The sequence below is a fragment of the Mus caroli genome, unplaced genomic scaffold (assembly GCF_978045245.1).
Source record: "Mus caroli unplaced genomic scaffold, Mus_caroli_1 scaffold_5, whole genome shotgun sequence".
Taxonomy (NCBI): domain Eukaryota; kingdom Metazoa; phylum Chordata; class Mammalia; order Rodentia; family Muridae; genus Mus; species Mus caroli.
Window position 1 is genome coordinate 63,489,353 of NW_028227260.1, and position 21,746 is coordinate 63,511,098.

General features: G+C 38.5%; 1 long non-coding RNA gene across 2 annotated transcripts in view; it reads left to right on the top strand.

Annotated features, from left to right (window-relative positions):
• The window catches only part of LOC115030092 (uncharacterized), a 137,015-nt gene that overhangs the window by 63,180 nt on the left and 52,089 nt on the right, over positions 1-21,746 (top strand). For both annotated transcript variants that reach the window (XR_015047086.1, XR_003835719.2), the window contains exon 3: positions 4,760-4,945. This is a non-coding gene — a long non-coding RNA (uncharacterized LOC115030092). The remainder of the gene's footprint in view (positions 1-4,759; positions 4,946-21,746) is intronic.

Here is a 21,746-nt window from a genome sequence, read left to right on the forward strand (position 1 = left end):
TGTCAGAATGTAGATTAGTATAAATGGGTTAATTTAAGTTATATCAGCTAGTTGGGAACAAGCCAACTAAGGCCAAGCTTTCATAATTAATCAAAGGTCTCCATGTTATTACTTGGGTGGCTGGTGAGTCAAAATAGTCTGGTGATATTTTTGTAAGTTCATTTTATAGCCTGAAAGTGTTGATTATTTCTAGAATTTTTGTGAAATATGTGGGGTCTCTTATGTGTAATATCACCTGCAAATAAGGATAATTTGACTTATTTTCCTATTTGTATCCTTTAACTCCCTTCTCTTGTCTTATGGCTCTAACTAGTGATAGAAGCACTATATTGGAAAGGAGTAGGGATAATAAAAACCTCTGTCATGTTCCAAATTTTAATTACATTCCTTCAAGTTTTTTTTTTCATTTAAGATTATGTTGGATTATAATCCCTCCAGTCCTACTCTCTCTAGGACTTTTATCATGAAGTCTTGGTAGATTTTGTCAAAAGGCCTTTTCTTCATTTATTGATACAGTCATATGAGATTTTACTTTAAATCAATTTTATGTTTATTAAATTTATTGGCTTATGTTGTACCATCCCAGAATAGCATGAATAAAGTCATTTTGATCATGTTGACCTTTTGGATATATTCCCGTATTGGTTTGCAAATGTTTTGTTGAGGATTCTTGCATCCATGTTTATCAGGTATGCTGACCTATCATTTTCTATTTTTTATTTTTTAAAATTATCCTTAATCTTTTTTTGACAGTCCAGTTACACCCCTCCTGGTCTGCCCTCTGACAGTTCTTCATAACATTTTTCATGTCCCCTGTCTCCAGGAGGATGTTCCCACCCTCCCCTACCCTACCAGACCTCCCTACTCCCTGGGGCCTCAAGTCTCTTGAGGGTTAAGTACCTCTTCTTTCACTGAAGACAGACCAGCTGTTGAGTCTTTACCTATTTTTTTGTATTAGAGTAATACTAGATGTATTGAAATTTGGAAGTGTTTCTTTTTTAATTTAAGAGGTACTGATTGTTGATCTTTTAATGTCTGGTAGAATTCTGCTATAAATCTATCTGAACCTGGGATTTTTGTTTTTATACAGAAGGCTTTTTGTTACTGTTTTAGTTTTTCTATTATGATTCTACTTAAATTCTTATCCTCTTGTTTGTTTAACTTTAATGGTATGGAAGAAGATCATCTATTTGTTTTACATTTTTCTAACTCAATGGAGTATCTGCTATAGTGTTGAACTCATAGTAGGTGTGATTGCCTACACAAGACCTGCACAAAATTAGGCAAATCAATATCTTATCATGTCTCAAGGTTCCCTATTCAACCCTGAAGGTTTATGTAGTTAATGAGAAAGATATTTTGTTCAGTGGTGAAACAACTGATAAGGTGGCCAGGCTTATGTAAACAATCCTAATGAAACTTATTGAGCCACACACTAAAAAACAAAACAAAAATCAAAACAAAAACAAAGAAAAAAACAAGAAAGTAGGCAAGGGATTAGTTGGGAAGAGGAACAGAATCACCAAGAGTGGGAGGGGGTACAAGAGAGAATAATGGGTGTGAATGTGATAGAAATGTATTATGTATATTTATAACATTGTCACAATGAAACCAAATTCTATGTATAATGAATATATTCTAATAAAATGAAAAGCACTTAATAAATCTCACCAAGGAAATGAAATACCACGTCCGGGAATATTTGTATGCACCAAAGAAATTGAAGACATCCCTAGAAAATGAAATGCTATACTCCTGGATTGGCAAAATTAATATCATGAAATTAGTTTCATTATTAGGAAGAATTTATAGATTCAATGCCATTGCCAACCCCCAAATTACAGTGACATTCTTTAATAACAAAAAGAAATCCTAAAGCTCTTAGAATAATAAAACTCCATGTTTAGATGAAGCATTACTAAACAAAAATCTAATGATCAAGTTATCACAGTATCTGATTTCAAGCCATATAATACAGTCATACTAATAAAAGCAGCATATTACTAGAAAAATAGAGATGTAAATTAATGGGATAAAAGGCTTAGAGATAAAACCCTACAGCAAAAATCATATAGTTTTTATAAAAATACAAAAAAGAAAAAAACAAGAAAAATAGATAATCTCTTTCAAAAATAATCCTAACAGTGGCCAGGCAGTGGTGGTGCACACCTTTAATCCCAGCACTTGGGAGGCAGAAGCAGGCAGATTTCTGAGTTTGAGGCCAGCTTGGTCTACAGAGTGAGTTCCAGGATAGCCAGAGCTACACAGGAAAACCCTGTCTCGAAAATAAATAAATAAATAAATAAAATTTTAAAAAATTAAAAAATAATCCTAAGAAATCTAGATATTTACCCATAGATTATTGAAGGTGTCTTAGTTAGGGTTTCTATTGCTATAAAAAAAGACACAATGACCAAGGAAACTCACATAAAGGACAACATTGAATTGGGGCTGGTTTAGATATTCAGAGGTTCAGTCCATTATCATGGTGGGAAGTATGGGAGTGTTCAGGCAGGCATGGTGTTTGGAGGAGCCAAGAGTTCTACATGTTGATCCAACGGCAGTCAGAAGACTGACTTCCAGGCAGCTAGGAGGAGGGTCTCAAAGCCCATGTTCACAGTAACACACTTCCTCCAACAAGACACACCTACTCTAACAAGGACACACCTCCTAATAGTGCCACTCCCCATAGGCCAAGCATATTCAAACCATCACAGAAGGCAAATTTGTATCTCTTGCCTTGTACTAAAAAATCAATTCAAAGAAGATCAAAGACTTCCATGAAATAGCTGAAACTATAAAACTGTTAGAAAAAAAACATAGGAGAATTGGTTCAAGATATAGAGGTGTGCAGAGATTTTGAAAAAGACTCAGTAGTAGCTCAGGAAATAAAAATAATATGAATGTGTGAAATAAAATATTGTTCATAAACCAGAGGAAACTTTATAAAAATAGCCTACAGAATGGGAGAAAGTGTTTGATAGATATGTGTGTGACAGAGATTAATATCTAGAATATTTAAAGTTCACAACCCAATCAATAAACAAACTAATGAAATCATACTTTTTTTAAGATTAAGTAAAATGGCTTACCACTGCTTAGCTAAATTGACAAAGCATACAACTATCTCCTAAGAATTTTTATTTATACTCAGAGACAAATCTACTCTCAGACTTCCTCAGAGAAGCTCCAGTGAATGGTACTAAATGCAGAGACTCATAATTGCTCAAGGTGCTGATAATAACAGGCCATTGGCTTCTCAGCTCCAAGCAAGATACTTACAGTATACTCTTTAAAGCTTAGGGAACACTGAAGAAGATAGGGCTTTCCGTGAGGCCACACAAGTACCAGGGACCCAGGCCATGGTAGTACTGGGGACCTCAGAGGCAAGTTTAGCACCCAAAATCCCAGAAGCTATGCAGGCCACAAAAACTCCAGGGGAGACACCTATTGGGCCTAAAGACTTGCTGGTCACCAGAATCCTAGACTACTCAGGCCAAGGACAAAAAGGAAACAGAAATTAAGGAGGGGGCATCAAAACATCTACCCACCCCAGAAAGATAAACTCAGAAACCAGCATTTAAACCTATACCAACTGCAAAAGCCAGATGGCTAATGGCCAGCATAAGAGCACAATCAACAATAAACAGCCAGGGCAACATGGCCCCACCAGAGCCCAGCTATCCTACTACAGCAAGCCCTGGATATTCCAACACAGCTGAAGCACAAAAAAAAAAAAAAATGACTTTAGTTCATAATGCTCTTGACTCTAGCTGCATATGTATCAAAAGATGGCCTAATCGGCCATCACTGGAAAGAGAGGCCCATTGGACTTGCAAACTTTATATGCCCCAGTACAGGGGAACACCAGGGCCAAAAAGTGGGAGTGGGTGGGGAGGGGAGTGGGGTGGAGGGTATGGGGGACTTTTGGGATAGCATTGGAAATGTAAATGAGGAAAATACCTAATAAAAAAAGAAAAAAGAAAAAAATGCAAAAAATGACTTTAAATCCTATCTTATGAAGATAATAGAGGCTTTTAAAGAGGAAATGATTAAATCTCTTACAGAAATACAAGAAAATGCAAAAATAGGTGAATAAATATGTGAATAGGAAATGAATAAAACTGTTTAAGACCTAAAAATGGAAATAGAAGCAATAAAGAAAACACAAACTGGGGGGCTACAGAAGATGGGAAACCTAGCTAACGGCACAGGAACTACAGACATAAGCATCACTGACAGAATGCAGGAGAAGGAAGAAAGAATCTTAGGCATAGAAGATATAATAGAAAAAAAGATACATCAGTCAACAAAAATGCCAAATCTAAAAAGTTCCTGATACAAACCAAAACTATGAAAAGACCCAACCTTAGAATAATAGAAATAGAAGATAGAGAAGATTCCCAGCTCAAAAGTCCAAAAATTATTTTCAACAAATTCATAGAAGAAAAATTTCCTACTCTAAATAAGGACATATCTATAAAGGTACAAGAAGCTCTTACACTAATTAGAATGGCTAAGATCAAAAACTCAAAGGAGAATACATGCTGGTGAGGATGTAGAGCAGGGGAACACTCCTCCACTGCTGGTGGGAGTGTAAACTTGTACAACCACTTTGGAAATCAATTTGGCAGTTTCTCAGAAAATCTGGAATAGTCCTACCTCAAGACCCAGCTAAATCACTCCTGGGCAAATATCCGAAAGATGCTTCACCATAATACAAGCTCAACTATGTTCATAACAGCTTTATTTATAATAGACAGAAGCTGGAGACAACTCAAATGCCCCTCAACTGAAGAATGGATACGGAAAACATGGTTCATTTGCACAATGGAATACTATTCAGCTATTAAAAACAAAGACATCATGAATTCTGCAAGCAAATGAATGGAACTTGAGAATATCACCCTGAGTGAGGTAGCCCAGTCCCGAAAGGACTTGCATGGTATGTACCCACTTATAAGTGGATATTAGCCATAAAGCATAGAATACTCACAATACTCCCTACAGGCCATAACGAAGTTAAATAAGAAGGAAGGCCCAAGTGAGGATGCTTAAATCACATTTAGAAAGGGGAACAAAATGTCATAGGAGGCAAAGAGAGGGAGGTGCATGGGTGGGAGAGGAAGGAGGAGGAGAATGGTGGCAGGATTATGTGTGTGGAGAGACAGGAGAGAGACCTGGAGGGCCAGAGGAATGAATGGAAATCTGAAGCTGCCAGAAGTCGTGGCTGGGGGGAATATTTAGGAAGTCCCAGAGACATGAGATGGGGGAAACTCCCAGGAATCAATGTGGGTGACCTTAGCAGAAATACCTAACAGTGGAGACATGGAACCTGAAGAGGTCACCTTCTGTGGTCATGCAGGATCCCCAGTGGAGGGATAAGGACATCAACCCACCCACAAAACTTTCAACCAAAAAATTTGTCCCATCTAAAACAAACTGTATGTTTAAGCCTTTGCATTTGTATATTTCATGATCTGTAAATATTACTAAAACTAATTAACATTCATTGCTAACACATTGAACTGGAGTGGGTAGGTTTGTTTCTCATGGTGTTACATGATAGCAATTCTGGAACATTTATGCAAATAATTGTGAAACATACGTCAAATGTCTTTCATTTGCAGAATAGAGATTAAAAAATATAGAAAAGGGAAGTCTTGAATATATCCTACTATGTTGGCATAAAACTTGAGACACCGGTATGACCACTTAATTTTTTAAAGATTTATTTATTTTATGTTTATGAGTTCTCTATCTGCATATACATCTGCAATCCAGAAAAGGGCATCAGATCCCATTATACATGGTTATAAGCCACCATGTGGTTGCTGGGAACTGAACTCTAGAAGAGCAATCAGTAAGCTATACCATCTGAACCACTGAGCCAACTCTCCAGGCCAACCACATAATTTTTTAACCTAATATTTGTATTGATTTTTTGAGAATTTCATGTAATGTACCCTGATCACCATTATTTCCCATCCTTCCAGATCTGCCTCCACCCCTTGTGGCCTCTGCTCCAAAATAAGATAAAAACAAAAATAAGTCCAATTTGTGTTGTCCATCTAGTCACTAGTATATTGTCAAACTCCCAGTAGGCAGTCCCTTAAAGAAAAGTGATTCCTTCCTCAGCCCTGCCCCCACTAGTAGCCATTAATTGTAGAAAGCTATACTTCACTATCCTTATCACAATTTGTAAGAGTTCTCTTTGAAGGCTTCCTGTCTAGATCGTTACTTTGGGATGGTGCAGAGAGGAGATTGTCACAGAAGCTTTCTATGTCTTTCTCAACTGGGCCACATGATATTTAATAAATGCCTTTAGGTAATTTCCTTCCATGTGGATCTGAAATGGCTTGTGACTTAAGTGAGCAATAGATGACTGAATAGGTGATAGTTCCATGCCTTCTAAGATCATACATTTAAAAGGCCAAGTACCTTTCTCTTCAGTGCTTTAGGAGGCTTGAACTGACAGGTAAGAATTCTGAGTGCCCTGATGGGGAGAACAAGTAGACAAGCTAAATGGAGAGGGAAGCCCTCCTAGTCCCTCTAGATAGCCAGCTGCTATAGAACTATAATAGAGCATAACACTTGGAGTGAGGCCAGCAGAGGAACTAATCAGTTGAGCCCAGCAAACCTTCCCATCAATGAAAAAAAAAAAAAAACCATTTGTTTTCTATAGACAATCACTTTAGAGTGGTTTAGAATGCAGTTATAGATAACTGAAATGATAAAACAAGTAAGATAAAATATTAACAGTAGTAACCCAATCTATGAGAGAGGTATATGGGAGCTCCTGGATTATTTGCACAACTTTCCTGTCTACTTGAAATTATACAAAGGTAAAGTAAATTAACAACTATACAATACTGCATTTACACAATTAATTACAAATATTTACCTATAACTGTTAAACAAATCCAATAAACAAAAAAAACAAGAAAAATGAACTAAAACCTATCCACAATTATTCAGAAGAATTTCATCATTCAGAAAATACTGAATTTTTTATAAATAATTATTTTAGATATAACATTAATTCAGAAGTTAGCAATGGAGTAAGTTGGTTTGAAAATTTTTTCAATGTCAGGCCCAAAATGTTTTAAATGTCAAAAGAGAGTAAGAGAAAACATACAATCAATGCAAACACTGTGGGAAGCTGCACTGAATTTCAGCTGAATGAGGAGCGAGGGTGCGTGAGCCTCCTTTAGATCTGAAACCCTGTGAGTACAGTGTTTTTCATCTGCTTTCTCATTAGCATTTTTGCCTTCCGACCTCCCACCAGAATGCCCTCCTAAGCTCTGTCTTCAGTATCCTAGCTCTTCCGTAGTTCACACCTCTAAACTTTTCCAAATCCTTTATAAAAGGCTTCTGTATTACATATTCAGGTGGTTAGAGAAATGATCCCACTGTACTACCTGTTAGCTGCATTCTCAGCCTTCTCTTTGCTGTGACAAAATGCTCCACCAGAACTTAAAGGAGGTAGAGTTATATAGGGTCATGGATTCAGTACATGCATTGAAAGGGCATGGCAGAGCAGAGCATCTCAGATTTCAGGAACCAGAAAGCAGAGATAATGTTAGTTCGAACCAACTTTCTACTTTGCTTCATAAGGGCCTTCACCCTACAGACAATGCCACCCACACTCAAGGCAAGTCTGGTCCCCTTTAGTTTAATCTTTCTGAAAATTCCTAATCTCTTAGGCAGTTCTCAGTTCAGTTTAGTTGATTCAAGATTAAACATTATAGGGCTCCTTCCTTCCTTCCTTCCTTCCTTCCTTCCTTCCTTCCTTCCTTCCTTCCTTCCTTCCTTCCTTTTTTTCTTTTTTCTCTCTTTCCCTCTTTCTTTCTTTCTCTCTTTCTTTCTTTTTTTCTCTCTTTCTTTCTTTCTTTCTTTCTTTCTTTCTGTCTTTCTATCTATCTATCTATCTATCTATCTATCTATCTATCTATCTTACTTTCTGCTTTTGGACAAGTACAACTATCAGGTGGACACGTGGTTCCATGAAATTTTTTGTAGACGCTGAGATGTTAATTGTTTATAAGCATAAAGTAGAACCATCATAAAAACCATATTCTACAATTTGAAAGGCTCCATAGAAAGCCAACGGAAATGATGGCAGTGCCTAAAGTATTTTCCACTCTTACTTTTCATCTTTATTCCAGACAAGAAAAGAGCCCCACTGGGTAGTGAATCTGAGAAAGAAAGGGTCAATGATGGATCAGCTCTTACGTAAATGTGCAAATTAAGTCAGGCTTCCTAAAGCCAAGATAAGACAGTACAAAATTCAAGCATAGCTGTGTTGGCTACTTTTCTTCCTATTGTTCTGATAAAACACCATGACCATGATAACTTAGAGAAAGAAGGGTATATTTGGGCTTATGGTTTCAGATAAGTGTCCATCACTGTCAGGGTGGGGAAGCATGGTAGTAGACAGCCAGAATTGCAGCTGGATCAGCAAGCCAAGGGCTCAAACACGAAGCAGAGAGCAATTGGAAAGTACTTGAGTCTTTAAATACTCAAATCTCACACCCAGTGACATACTTCCTCCAGCAAGGCCATATGTCTAAAACTTTCCCATTCAGCACCACCAATTAGTGATCAAGTGTTCAAATACGTGGGACTTTAGGAAATATTCTCATTTAAACCACCAGTCCACTAGCTGGTTCCAACAAATTTCATAAGGTAATCCCCATTAAGTAACCAGTCAAAAACTCAAGGCATTTAGTTCTAGTTGACAAGAGTAAAGTTACAGAATAGGTTGACAGTAAGATATGCGCTAGTGATTTGTAAGTAAGGGAAGCTGTAAATCTCAAATAGTTAAAAGTACAAGCAGAAATAGAGCGAGAGCCATCCCATATGTCTCCATTCCCTCGTTTAGAATGGTAGACCTTTCTAATTGGTAGGCTACTAATTTACCAGACAACAAATAATAAGACCAAACTTACATTATATAGACACTATAAAGTTGGTCAAGAATTAGTCATTTGTTGAACAAATTTCTTTAATTTAAAAATTCTTTAATTTGTTGAATAAATATTTCTTTAATAAAATGAAATAAGATTTATTTTATGTGTATGAATGCCTTTATGTGTATGAGTGTCTGTGTCTATGTATGTGATCCACATGTGTGCCTGGTTACCATGGTATTTAGAAGAAGGGTTGGATAAACTGGAAGAACTAGAGATTCAGGGGGTTGTGAGCCACTATTCACATGCTAGGAACTGAACTTGGTTCGCTACAAGAGCACCAAGAGCTCTTAACCACTGAGCCATCTCTCCACAGAAGTTCTTGAGTTCTTTCCACAAGCAACGATCTAGGCACTGGAGAGGTGCATTAGTCCATTTTCATTCTAAGAATTAATATCTGAGGCCAGGCAACTTTATAAAGGTTTATTTAGCTCTCAGTTCTGGAGGTTTGAGGGTATAGAACCAGCATTAGCTCAGTTCTGTTGACAGTCAGGTTGGTGGAACTGTATTCAGGAGCAAGAAAATATCACATACTAGACAGAAAGCCAAGGCATGATTCAAAGGTTGAGTAACTCACTGTCACTCTAGGAGACCAGCATTTTCTTAGGAAGGTGATACTCCCAATGATCTAAGAGCTTCCCACTTGGCTCAACTTCTTGAAGCTTCCATAATCTCCCATATCCTCACATTGTGGACTATGAAACAAGCACATAAACCCTTATAGGAGAACATTAAAACTATAACAGGTGGTAAAGCTGAAGAGCAGTTGGTTATGCGAATGAAGGGAGAAGACAGAGACAAAGGTGGAATGGTTCAGAATATAAGTTCCCAGATTCTAAATCTGTGTTCTGAACTCTGACCACAGATCTCAAAGGAGTTTCTCTTTAAGCCCCTGCAGTCTTTGTGCTGCTCTCCAAAGCCTTCACTGTCACATTTGCTATTATTGAAGTGCCTTCTGCTTCTTTTGTTCAATCTATTCAAAGCCATTTTGTCATTAGGACCTATCTGAAATCTCTCCTCTTCTGGGAAGCGGAGAGAGAACTGTATTTCTAGATAGAGGATCATTTAAGAGTCAAAACATGTGCTTTATATTAAACAGATATTTGTTTGAATCTCTGCTCCACCATTTATTAGCTGTGTAATGTCTTCTGATACTTTGCTCACATTTAAGAAGATAATATCTTCCTTGTAGAATTTTTATAATAATTTAAATGTGGTACCACTTTGAGCTTCAGTTTTCCCGTTTATAAGGTGAGAAGAGATGTTAGGAATGTTCTAGGTCTAATTTTTTATGTATCTAGTTTTCTTTTTTCTCCATTTCAGATTCCTGAGGCCCTCACACTCTCTTTCTTTACATGTTCTAACTAGGGAAAGTCCCATTTCTAGGGATTTGCCCATCTGTGTTAGTGGAGTAAGCCCTGGGGTATGCATTCTGAGATACACTCTCAATGGGATTTCAAAGGGAACAACCCTAGGGAAAGTGTGTTCAGGACTCAGTCTACTTGAGGGCTAAGTGAGAATACATTACTGACTATTCCTTAAAACATACTAGTTGGTAGGCCATGAAAATTATATGCTTGTAAATGTTACCTTAGCTAGAAGAGAAAGATCATAGACTCTCAAAGGCAGTCTGAGGACAAAGACTGTGGCCAGAAATTGTAGGTTATCAAAATGAATTGAGTTCATTTTCCTAACTCTCCTGTTATCTCAGAGAAAGTCATAATCCAGGCAGCCAATAAAGAGTCTTCTCATCTTCTTCAATGTGCCGACTCCCACCTACAGTTAGGTGGAGAGACAACAGATAACAAATGCCTAATGATTCCCACCTGGAGGAGGAACTCTTGGAAACAGGGTCACAAAGGAGGGAAAACCCCTCCCTGCAGGTGTAAATCAAAGCAACTAAGATAAAAAGGGTCTGACTGGTTAGAGATGTGATCCAGGGAGCCCAAAGGAGGGGACTGATACTTGTTTCCTACTGATATCTTAACAATAACTGGAGTAGTATACCCAGTGGCAATGACAGAGGAGAGACACTAGTGTGATATTCCCAGTGAATGACAAGTAGAAGTCACCGATCCAGAGGTCAACATCTTGACACATCTCATACCAGAAGTTAGAGCAGGGAGGAGCCCACAGTGAAGCCAAGATCTGGCAGTAGTCATACAGGATGGAGATCAGACTGAAAAAAAAAAAAGCTGAGAAATCTGGAATCGTGTGATGGAAAAACAGAGACTGAAAGAAGCCAAAATCATCCAAAGCCAGGTAACGGTTCACTTCACCAAGCAGGGAAGAGAGACATTGATGATTTGGTCTGACATAAGTCATTTCTGAGACACCTCTGATTTTCAAAGTGACAACCATCTGAAAACAACCCTGGGAGCATCTTCAGAAATAGGAAGAAAGTGAAGGCATAACACAATGCCAAATATACTAGTTCTATGAGAACAGAAAAGAGAAGGGTAGCCAATAGTGGACTAGAAAAAAAATACACATATTCCTAGCAACAGTAAAGAGGGATCTTGAAAGCTAACTAGATATCAGGCTACGTAATACCAGGCACACTATTCTGTATCCTACATGTGGGCCTTAATGTCCTGTAGAAATAAAATTAAAAAGAAATAAGGGCTGAAGATACAGTTCAGTCATACAGAGCTTGACTAGCATTCTTGAAGCTTTGGGTTTGGGCCATAGTACTAAAAAACCATGAAGAGAAATGGACAGTGGCAAATGGCAGTATTCCATTTCCTATCTTATTAGTGACTTCCAGAAATGCAAAGGTTAAAATCCAACTGGCAGAGAAGGCTGCCTATCCAAACCTTCTCTTACTCATACCCACTTTTAAAGGGTGAGGTGAGGTCTAGGGAGTATCAGGGACAACTGTATACTCTTGAAAGCATCTAGCATAGTGTGAACACTCACTGTTAGGTAAGTGAGGATGAGGTAGGTTGTCAAACTATGTGTATTTTCTTAAGTGCAGTATGCATTTTTTAACCTTTCCATACATTTGCATATTATGCCTACATCAACAACTTTACTTGTTGCTGTAACAAAATATATGACAACCTGAGAGGGAAAGGCTTTCTTTGGATTACAGGCCCAGGGGATATAAGCGATTACAGCAGAGACGATCAACAGCAGGAGCAGAGGGTAAGCTGGTCACATTGTCTACACAGGAAGCAGAGAGATAAATGCTCAGCTCAATTTCTCCTTTTTATTTAGTCTTGAATCCCATCCCATGACATGATATCACTCATATTTAGGGAAGATCTTCACACAGCAGCTAATCTAACCTAGATAATCCCTTATAGACACAGCCAGAGATTTATTTACATAGTGATCTTAAATCCCATAAAGTTAATGATCAACCTTTATCATAAGCATTATATATAGAATTCTCTATCCTACTGCTAGCCTGAAGGGGCCAAACGTTACCTCTTTGAATTGTTCCTTTCATCTGTGATCTCTTCTTACTGAGCAAACTCTTAGGGCTTATATTGAGTAATTTATTTGCTTATGTAGCCTTTCCCATCCTTCTCTACAAGTTACAAATCCGCTTAGAAAATCAAATAGAAAGTAGTAACTTTAATGCCAAAAATTTTATATATACTTACATAGTAAATATTTTTTAGCTCTTCTGTACTTTCCCATGAATATCATCCACTAATTCTCATTGAGAATCCATTTTGCACTGTGAGCCCACAAACATGCTGGCCACATCTTTAGCACCTTTTCATTCCTACTGTATAGATAGCATAGAGCCTGGAAAAAATTGAAAAAAATATACTGAATGTTGGATAGAGTGAGACAACACAAAAGAAATGTAAATTATGGCTGTTATTGAGAGGCTTCTAGTTTGGACTGCCATTTCCTCTCTCTATCGTATTTCAATGAATAGTAAACTCCCACACCTTAAGTGATCCATTTGAACATACTATTCTTGTTTGAATGAGGTGCATTCTATGGGTTTGTGGTTTTCCACCCTGAAGGAGGTTAATAACTTCCCAAAGCTTCAATTTCTCATTAAAGTGAATACTAGTAGTGACTCCTTGAGAATGGCAAGGACATCATATGAAAAAAAAACCATGCAGAAAAAAACACTTTAAGAAAAAAAATACAAACAGTAACGTCAGGATGATGAAAATTTGTAATTTTCACAGTAATGACTAACAAATTATTATGGTTTCTTAGACACTGTATAATCACTTGAGAGAGAATTTGAGGAAGCCCTTGTTACAGCTTCAAAGGTTTTGTGTAGGAAGGAGGATTTGAGAAGTGTTGCCCATAAGAATAAATATTCTGGGTTGGTAGCAACAGGTTTCCAGTCAAAGAGGAAGAGGGAACTTTCTCAAGTTTTTAATGGACTCCTCTGTTGTGGAATCTTATCCTGATCATCTAAGACAGAGCAAAAAGCTAATATTGCCTGGAAGCTGAGGATTAGTTTAGAAGGTACAAGAAAATCCCCTGGTGGGAGGTTTTGTGGGGGAGGTTGGTTTGGTTTTGGTTTGTTTTGTTTTTTGTTGTGTTTTGTTTTGTTTTTTGTTTTGTCTTGTTTTTTGTTTTGTTTTGAGATAGTGTTTTTCTATATGACCCAGTCTGGCCTCAATCTTAGGGTCCTTAGTCTCCTAAATCCTAGGATTTCAGTTATGTACTGTCATGTTTAGCTGGAAGGATTCTTAATGCATAGATTCATGATCCTCAACTCCAGGAATTTTGATAAATTAAATATATGAATTTCTAACAAGTACCCATTTGATGACAATATTCATCTTAAGACTAGAGTTTGGAAACTACTGGTACAGGCTTAGATATTATGTGTTAGCAGGTGTGGTGTGAGAATTGATATGCTGCAGACCTATGGAGCTCCCAAATGATGCAGAGGCCACACTTTGACTAGCTAGAGACTAGATTCCTAGATAGCTAAGATACATTTTAAAGTGTGAGAAGAAACACTGTTCCCTTGTAACTTCAAGTCTTCCTGCTTGGAGACTTCGGGTTCATTCAAAGTTAGAGTAAACATCATGCCATTTTTCACACATATATTTGCCTGAATATTTTCCACTGAAATATTTGATTACTAATATGTAAAAGTCATATAGTAGACTTTTTAGATGATAGACAGTTTCTTAAAGAGCCTAGTATATATGGGAGTATGTAGCAAGAAAGAAAGACCGGGAAATTATTACTTATATCTATACTGAGGTTATCTAATTGTCCCAAGTAAACTTATTAAAACCATGTAAGAGCAGAAAATGTAAATGAAATGCAGCTGAGGCTCAATTTTTAAATGTCATATTTATTTATTTGCATAGAGGCATGCATGTGCCACCATGCATGGAAATCAGATGAAATTGGTGGCAGTTGATTCTTTCTGCCAAATGTGTACTGAGACTCGAACTTAGGACATCAGATTTGGCAACAAGTGCATTTCCCCGCTGAGCCGTCTCACTAGCCTATATCTAGCCTCTTAATTGTGAAATTCAGAAGGAGAAAGCTTTTAAGTTCTCATCAATGTATATCTGGGACTCTAGTCTCCAAATTCCTGGACTGTCTCTCCTCAACACATAAAATAAGAGTTTTAAAACTTGAGTGCCATAGTTCGAGTCACAGAAGCAATGATTTCCGACTTAGATTGTGCCAGGATGTGAAATCATAAATTAGAATTTTTCACCAGTAGTTTAAATTATTTGGTGTTGATCAAATTGTGAAGAGGATAACAAACATAGTCAGAACCTCTTAGGACAAAGTCTTTTTTTTATCTACTAAGGCAAACCTTTTTTGAAATGAGTCTAATTAGTTTTAAACCTTTAAAAGTTGCGACAACTGTGGTAAGAAGATTAAAAAAAAAAAACAAAATCACCGAAGTATGAGCAGTAGACAAGAGGTCTAAGAGAATTCCTGCCTTCTTATATATCAAGAACTGTGGTAGCATTTTGCAATATTCATACAAGAGAATGAGCTGGAATCGGCAACTGTTCCAGGAATTCTGGCCTTTAAAATTTATGGACTTTAAGATTGATTGAGCTTAACACCTGGAGTTGTACTCCAAAGCAAACAGCGGCTGCTTCAGACTTTCCCGAGAACAGGAGTCACAGGCTTGGAACAGCTTTATTCTCAAGGGATAAGACAAGAGGAAATGCACCCGGGACTGGTAAGGGGAACCCCCTGTCTGTAAGGATCTTTCCTCCCCAAGTAGGGCCCTTTCACCTGTATCTCTGTAGCCATTCCACCACACATAAAACACACACACTCTCAAGTGTGGAATTTTTTTACTCACTATGTTATTTGGGCTCTAGACAGTTTATATTTTAATAAGCTTATTTTAAATATTTTAAATTATTTTAAAATAAGCTTATTTTAAAAATAAAACAAAACACCAGCTCTAAGCTGAGTGTGATAGCTCAGACCTGTAATATCAACATTCAAACAGTACAGAAGGAGCAGAGGTTCAAGGACATCCTCAGCTGCATAGCAAGTTTGAAGCCAGACTGGACTACAAGAGATCCTGACTCAAAAAAAACTGAAAGCAAACAAATGAACAACCCCCACCCCCCCAAAACAACCCTTGAATGCCAGGACTGGAGAGACATTATAGCCTTAACTTGTGCTGGGGGAGTAACATAGTGGTCAGTGAGCTGAGATTCAGTAGTTATAGGTCCTGGCCAGGCAGTTTTACTCAGGAGCTCCAGGAACTTAAGCATCTTCAGATACTCATTTCCATCATTTGTCAAAACAGATTTGAATAAGTTGGTTTAAAGATTCTAGTACGATGCTCTAGTTCAGTACCTTCCTATCAAGAGTCAAGTGGTATGATAATTAAGAGCATAGACCTTGGTGTCATGATACCTTGGTTCAAATCAAAGCTCTACTATTTACTTGATTCTGGGATGTTAAAACTCACTAAATATCTGTTTATCATATTATATCAGTTTGGATGAAAAATGTCCCCCATAGTCCTAGGCATTTGAACACTTGGTGCCCAGTAGTTGGCACTGTTGGGGAGAATGAGGAGGTATGGGCTCACTGGAATAAATGTATCACTGGAGGTGGGCTTTCAGAATTTCAACTCGTGCCATTTCTAATTCCCCTCCCCCCTTTTCTGCCTCTCTGTCTTTCTTTCCCTCCCTCCCGCTTTTCTTCCTTCCTCCCTTGTTTTCCCCCTCCTCTGCTTTGTGCTTGTGGTTTTACATGTGACCTCTCAGCTTCCTGTTCCTGCCACCCTGCCTGCTGCTTGATGTCATGCCTCTGCTCTACCACCATGGATTCTCACCCCTCTGGAGCAGTAATTCCAAAATAACTCCATTCCTTCTGTAAATTGCCATGGTCAGTGTGTCTTATCCCAGCAACAGAGAAGTAACTACTACACACATACATATAAACGTGGTTGATAGTAATAATAAACTATACAGTTACAAAACTACTAGAAAAAGTTGTGGAGTGCGGAAATGTAAAGTTAGTGGGGTCCACACCTACTGTGCCACAGGGCTCTGCCACTCTGGCAAGCAGGACTCAGGAAGTGAAGGAGCTTTACCCCATGCTGTTGCCTGCAGTTGTCAGGCTATAGGGCAGCCCCAGGATACTGCTCCAGGGGTGGGGAAGCACAGTTTGAGGTGTGGGACAGTCAGAGCTGGCTATATGGTTCCCCTGGCCTGTGATGAGGCGGCAGGGGTGGGAGGAAGGGGAGCTCTGGCTGGTCTGGCAGAGAGAGTCCTTGGTTTGATGGTGGCCGCAGGCGGCAGTCCACAGGCTTGAGCTTGGCTTGGTCGCAGTTGGGAGCACAGAGAAGCCTTCTACTGGAGATTAGAGGGCAGATATGTAGTCAAAGGACTTCTCCATGGCTCCCCACAGCAGATCCCAATGAAAAGAGGCAGTCCATGGTTCTAAGGCATTTATTGTAGTAGCAGAAAGTGGATGAGTAAAACCATACCCCACTTCTCAGGGCGGGGCTGAGGTTTAAATACCTTTTGCAGGAAGGAGTGTCTGGGAAGGGAAGCTTATTGACTAAGTCCTCCAGTCCTTTAAGTACCTCATTAAAATGGAGATCTGTCTTGAGCCTACATGACTATAAGTCACGTCTTCTATAAATGGAGGGGCTTGGGGCATTACCCTTACATGACATGAATGATGGCCAAAACCCTCTCTATGGGGAGCTGTGTGGGACTCTAGCTACTATGTGACAGGGACCTAATGCCCAGGAACAGGCAAAATGCCCACCATCCCTTCAGGGTCACTGGGGTTTCTAGCCTTAGCTCAATTGGGAACCAGGATACTTTTCACAGCCCACTGCCCCACATGGAAAGCTCTCAATAAGCTAATTAATATTACTACTATTCTTCTTATTCCTTTTCTGAATTGTTACCATAGATATGACAGCACTCAAGAGAGTCCCTAAGCAAAACTGCTTCCCCTACCATCTCAAATTCTACTAATTTAAATTATTAGCTGAGCACAGTAGGATATGCCTATAGCTCCAGTTTTATGGAGACTGATATGGGAACCTTACTTGAGACTAGGATTTTCAGACCACCCTGGGCAATATAGGAAAAAAACCAACCAACCAAACAAAAACAAACAAAAAAAAACCCTTATATCAGAGAAAAAATATTGTAAGTTTTCTTATTCTCTGCTAAAAATGAAAGTAGATGCCCATGAACAGATGAATGGATAATGAAAATTTGGTACATATGAAAATTTTACAGCTCTAAAGAAAAACATAATAACAAAATTTGCAGGAAAATGGATGAATTTAGAATAGGAAATATTAAACAAGGTCATACAATGTAAGAAAGAAAAAAGTCCAACTCCCTCACACATGGAATCCTAACAATGTTTGTGTGTTCATGTGCATGTATGCATGTCTGTGTACCTCTGTGTGTGTTTGTGTGTGTGTGTGTATGTGTGTGTGTATAAAGAAATGTGTACATTGATACAGCATACCATGTAGAAATGAGAACAAGAAAGGCTAAATGTTAGAGGTTAACACTGAGTCCAATTATCTTAGTTTGCTTTGTATTCCTGTGATAAAACACTATGACCAAAAGCCACTTGGTGAGAAAAAGATTTATTCTAGCTTAAAGTTTACAGTTAGCCATGAAAGAAATTCAAGACATCAACTTAGGAGAGGAACCTGGGGGTAGGATCTGAAGTAGAGGCCATGAAGGAAGCTGCTGCTTTTAAAACTATAAACACACACACACATATACCCGGGGGTGTAGGGAATGAGAAAGAGAAATAATATAATTACACCCTTCCCTTTTTGCCCTCCAAATCAATGCCATGTACCCTACTGCTCTCTTTCATTTCTTATACAACCCAGCCAGAAACACCTGCCCAGCAGTGTCACTGTCCAGAGTGGGTTGGGCTCCCCCAAATTAATTATTAATCAAGACAATACCCCAACAGACTTGCCTGCAGGCCAATCTTATGGAGGCATTTTTTCAATTAGGGACCTTAGATGAAATGTTCAACAGTGGGGAGAGAGAATTTGTAGAATCCACCTCCAGTAGAAAGACGGGGCATCCCACAGTCAAAAACTCTCACCCAGAATTGTTCCTGTTTAAAAGAACTGCAGGGACAAAAATGGAGAAGAGACTGAGGAAAAGGAGGTCCAGTGACTGGCCCAAATTGGGATCTAGCTCAAGGGGAGGCTCCAAGGCCTAACACTATTACTGATGTTATGGTGTGCTCACAGACAGAAGCCTAGTATGGCTGCCCTCTGAGAGACCCAACAAGCAGCTGACTAAGACAGACTCAGATACTTACACACAACCAATGTACTGAAGCCTGGGATCCCTGTGGTTGGATTAGGGAAAGGCTAGAAGAAGCTGAGGAGGAGGGCAACCCCATATTAAGACCAGCAGTCTCAACTAAGCTGAACCCCCGAGATCTCTCAGACACTGGACCACCAACCAGGCAGCATACACTAGCTGATACAACACCCCCCCCCAATATACAGCAGAGGACTGCCTGGTCTGACCTCAGTGAGAGAAGATGCACCTAACCCTCAAGAGTCTTGAGACCCCAGGGAGTGGGGAGGCCTAGTGAGGTGGGGGTGGGGTGGAGAGTGGGGACATGGTCTTGGAGATGGGGAGGAGGAATGGGATGAGAAACTGCCAGAGGGCAGACCAGATGGAGGATAATAACTGGACTATTAAAAAAGATTAAAGATAATTTTTTAAAAAAGAATCTTCTGCCAAGATATATCAAAATTGTATCAAGGTGACAAAAACAAAAACAAAAACAAAACAAAAACACCACAGCAGGTGATAGACATGAGTTATGAAAGAGGACTTAAGCTAATTGTTTTGTTAGTCCTGGATGTGTAATTGATTTGAGGTAGGGGTGTGGATAAATAAATAAAAATATACTCGATAGCAAAAGTGAAAATCCAGTGTAGAGCTCCACAGCTTCAGAGTGGCTCTTTTAAGAGTATAGATGTTTGTTGAGATATTTAGCCATTGTTTCTGGATAATTTAGTGTGTGTGTGTGTGTGTGTGTGTGTGTGTGTTTCTTCTAAGAATTTTTATACTAACATTTTAAAAACTATTCCACCTCACTACTTTTTTTCTAATGGATCCCTGTTTTCTACAAAATAATTTAGTCTCTTAGAGTAGTAAACAAAATTCTCCAGAACATAGTTTCTCCCCAACCACCTTTTTGAGACAGCATCCCAGGCTGACTTGAAAGTTCTAATCCTCCTTTCTTAGTTTCCCAAGTGCTAGCATAATAGCTTTGTGCCCTGGGACCAACTTTATGGTATAGACTCTTTGTTGTTCTCTAGATTCACCTTTCAGGACTGAAGATAGAGGACCTCCTGTACATAATCCGTTTCCTTGCCTGTGTGTCATACTTCAGCTGTTTCTTCTCTTAAGATAGCCTTTTCGGGGATTTCCAACTTTCACAGTTTTGTCCAGGGCCCTCTTTTGAAGCACAGTTTAAATGTAATGTCCTCAACAAAGTTTTTTCTATTCCTTAAGTCTGGGTTATCTTCTAGCCAGATTCTCAAATATTTTTATCTGTATCCTTCAGTAACAACTGATAAAATATAGGCTATTTAACCTATTTTTACTTATTGCAGCATCCAAAATGTTCAGATCAAACACAAAGTCCAAAACAATTATATTGTAGGTAGGGTAAATTGTTTACCATGTCTAGTTTATCAAATCTAAGGATTGGAGTGCAGGACAATAATCAAAGGTTGGCCACCCAGTGGAGGAAATTTTCTAACCTGTGGTTGAGAGAAATGTGGGGATTCAGATTTTTGGCAGTAATAAGCTTATGTAATGAGAAATTGGGCAATACTCTGCTGCACTGATAGGAAAAATGGAGGTGGGGTAGGGCTAATTGATCTGACTTGACAGTGCAGGTGCAGCAAGTTTATATTAGAGAGCAGGCAGTGAAGACAACCCTACAATTGCAAAGAGAAGCAGTGCTATTTTTGTCCATTTAACTTAACTTTATAGCCTTAGTAACAATAGGATTTAGTAACAGAAGTATTCATAGTTACACAAGATTTGGAAGCCATTATCCACTGAATTAATGTTGGTTTGATGTATATATATATATATATATATATATATATATATATATATATATGTGTGTGTGTGTGTGTGTGTGTGTGTGTGTGTGTGTGTGTGTATTTGAGTCTCTTCTACTGAAAGTTTTAACTGCTTATTCACGGATAAGAAAAATTTCCAATACTCAAATGAGTTATACTAGTAAAAGAAGGTGTGTGTGGCATAAGATAATAAATTAGTGGCATATCTTAAAAGAAGTGCCAGTATATATCAAGTAGAACTGGGTATATATTTATTCTTTATATGATAACCAGCTGAAGGCTCTGTATTAATTGCCATCAAGAAAGAGCTTCTCTGAGAGTTGAGAGACACTCTCATCTATGGACATAAAAATAAGTCATTAGTAGTAGTTTTTGTTTTGTTTTTTTTTTTTTGAGATAGGGTTTTTCTGTGTAACCCCAACTGTACTGGAACCTTCTCTCTGTAGGCCAGGCTGGCTTTCAACTCAGAGATCTGCCTCCTGAGTGCTGAGATTAAAGGCATGTGCCACCAGCACATAACTAAGGAGTAGTTTTAATACTACATGCAATTAGTAGAATTCTCTCCTTGGTCCATTCTTTAGTGCCAGGTATGTTTCATCTCATGGACCTGGGCCCTTGAACCACTCAGAAAGTGGTTCCTTATTCCAACAGCATTCATGCCGCTCTCACACCAGTGAATCTATCTTGTTAGGCCAGTCATTGTTGTAGCTTGCAAGTGAGTACCAGCTTGATGTTCCCATGTTCCATGATTCAAGTATGTGTTATCTTCAGCAACATAGTCTTAGCATCAATTTCTAGAAGGTAGCAAGGAGTACTGACAATGACCTGTGATATTTGGGGGCTACATGACCTTGTTGCTTGACAGCTCAAAACAAGGTTTCATTCCTGGTGGTAAAGTTTACATTTGCTAGCATGGGGTGTCTAATTGGTGTATTATCTATGTCATAGAGCAACTCCATTAAGACATATTTTCATATGTATATATTTTATGAAGTTTTGCAGTAGTTGGATTCTGTATGGCTTTTTAAATAGGCCTTTTGTGTTAGTTATCCCTCCATTTACCCTCTCCTCTTCCGTACCGTTTTCCACCCCAATTTAACCATTCTTGTTTCACTATGTCTCCTCCCTTGAAGGCCCTTCTCCCCTATGGTCCCTTACTAAATCCTGATCTCTTTGAGTATCCCAAATGGAAGACATATTCAAAGCTAACATCCAAAAAT